This window comes from Cicer arietinum, chromosome 8 (genome assembly GCF_000331145.2).
Source record: "Cicer arietinum cultivar CDC Frontier isolate Library 1 chromosome 8, Cicar.CDCFrontier_v2.0, whole genome shotgun sequence".
NCBI classification, from domain to species: domain Eukaryota; kingdom Viridiplantae; phylum Streptophyta; class Magnoliopsida; order Fabales; family Fabaceae; genus Cicer; species Cicer arietinum.
Genome location: NC_021167.2, coordinates 5642389 through 5645173, shown reverse-complemented (window position 1 = coordinate 5645173; position 2785 = coordinate 5642389).

Genomic DNA, 2785 nt, shown 5'->3' with positions numbered 1-2785 from the left:
ATCAACTATATAAAATGAAAAAGTTATATATAAAATTTATTTTCCTTGATTAATTTATATTTAATTATGAGGTATTTTTTATTTGGACCAAAAAAACGTTATATATACAAAATTTATTTTTCCTTGAGAAGAATAAGTTTGCATTTGATTAATAAAAACTAAGGAAAAAAAATTGGTAACAAAATTTTTAGTTCATTATATGGGGTCTTAATATCACGTCATTAATGAAAATGATGCATCAACAATGTCAAAAAATAAACTACAAACTGAGTTGTAGAAATAATTCTGAAATTTATGACAAAGGATCAAAATGCATTTAAAATCCCACACTAACAAATTTAAATTAAAAACTTAAATTCCAAATTTAAAAATTGAGAGTTACAATTGAAATAGGGATCAATATCCAACATTTCTTTTGCAAAAGGGTTTGGGATAAATATTAGATTGCAACATAATATGAAGGATTCATAATATGAATGTAAAATATAAAATTAATCAATCTTAATAAAATTTGAAACTTTTAAGAAGATTTAAAGTAAAAAAGGAAACTTTCTCGTAATATTGCTTTTTTTTTTTGGGGTCAAATCTCATAATATTGCTATGTCCTGAACTTCTCACTCTTTCGGCCCATGGAAGAAAGCCTTGTTTGGAGGCCTAAAGAGTGTGGACTTTATTTTTCTTATTTATTTGTTTTCTTGAAAAATTGTGGACTTTATTTAGCCACCTCATTTCAGAACTGTCATTCCCCTCATAAAGTGGGTAACGGGTAAGTAAATACATCGTGTATTATAAAAGTACTTTTTATAAAATTCTAAAAAGTAATTTTAGGGTTTTAAAAAAATAATATTATACATTGCAGGTCATATTTGGAGAATATTTTATGTCAAATCAACGTGTTAAAAGTAACGACAATTCAATATAATTAACAAATAAATGAGTCAAAGTTGATGTTAAAGACTAAATAATTAATGGTAAAATTTAACTGTTAAAATCATTTGTTTTCTTTCAAGAATTATTATAACACTGCCTATTAATTTTAGAAACCAATATGACTTTTTACTCAATTTTTTTTTTCTTTTCCTTAGTCCTGCGTAAGCCGAGCTAGAATTTAAGAAAGAAAAAAAAAGTAAAAACATTGGTATTACATTTCAAAAGAGTCCAATGCTCTATAGGTCCAAATGTTCAAATACTCTATAGACAACAACCCACTTAATCCATTAGTTAACAAACATCAAAATTTAGTTTAATAGTACTTTTGGTACTTATATTTATATTGATTTATGAAATTAATTTTTTTATTTTAAAAATTGACAATTTTAATCTCTTTTAGATTTTTGAATTAAAAAATTGACGATTTAATATATTTTAAATATCATGATATACAATTTCATTATATACAATCATCTAAATGTATTAATTATTTATGTCATTAATTAAATTAAAAATATAAAAAATTATAAAGTTCAAATTTAAAATTTTATGGCGTTTTATTTTAATTTTATGAGTGTTAATCACTTTACATCGTGTATCGTATACGTTATTTAAAATATTTTACGTCATCATTTTTTAGTTAAAAAATCAAAATTTTTAAAATAGAAAAACCAATTTTGTGAATCAGTATAAATAAAAATACTAAAATTATAATTAAACTTTAAAATTTTGAGATCCAAAAACTGAATGCGTGCGCTAGGAATAGGATGTAATTAGGGGTGGGAATAGGCCAGGCCAGGCCAGGCTTTGAAAGGCCTGAGCCTGGCCTACGATGAATTTTTTAGGCCTAAGCCTGGCCTACGGCCTATCATAGGCTTTTTTTTCGGCCTGAGCCTGGCCTACGGCCTATCATGGCCTGGCCTATAAGCCTATTTAAAAGCCTTATTCGCATTAAAATATTTAAATGTTATATTTTATATTTTTGTTTTAAATAGGCTAAATTAGGCCTTTATATACAAGGAAAACTAATAAAAATTATAATCAAATGTAATAAAATTATAACTAACAAATTTGTAATGCAACAACCTTTCCATAAAACAAAAAAAAAAATAAAAAAATGAATTCATAATTAACAAACTCTAAAAAGTCCTTCAAAAATTACAAATAAAATCAAATGAACCTCATAAACAGTTACACATATCATCCAACAAAATACATTCAAAGTCCAATGAATGACAAAAAAATGATACAAATCTTCAAGGTGATTTGTATCTCTTGTTTATCAACCTTCAAAAACAAAAGAAAAAATACATATATGTTAGACACTTAACTAAAAAGTAATAAATACAAAGTAGATAAAATAAAATAAATTATATAATTATACAAAGTAGATAAACTCAAGAAATAATTCTAAATAAAAACAAAATGATTTTTAATTCCAATTCCCATATTACAATATCACGGCAACAAAATTGTTTTACTGCAGAATTATAAAAATTATGCAATAGATTATAAAGATTATGCAGAATTATATTATAATATATTGATTAATAATAATGAACATATTCAGCAAGATATGCATGACTTTATGGCTAAATCAAGGAATCTACCATGCACTGACAAATCAAGTAATCAAGGAATTTTTTGTATACAATTTTTAATGATTTTTCTAGCAAACACCTTTTAAATCATCATGAAAAGTAAACATATAAGTAAAAATTAGACCCTAATAAAAAAAATTAGTCCTTATACATATATCAATCTACGTGATGCTCTATCCATACTAATTTACATGATGTGCTACCCATACCGATTTACATGATGCTCTCTACATACCAATATCAATGTACATATG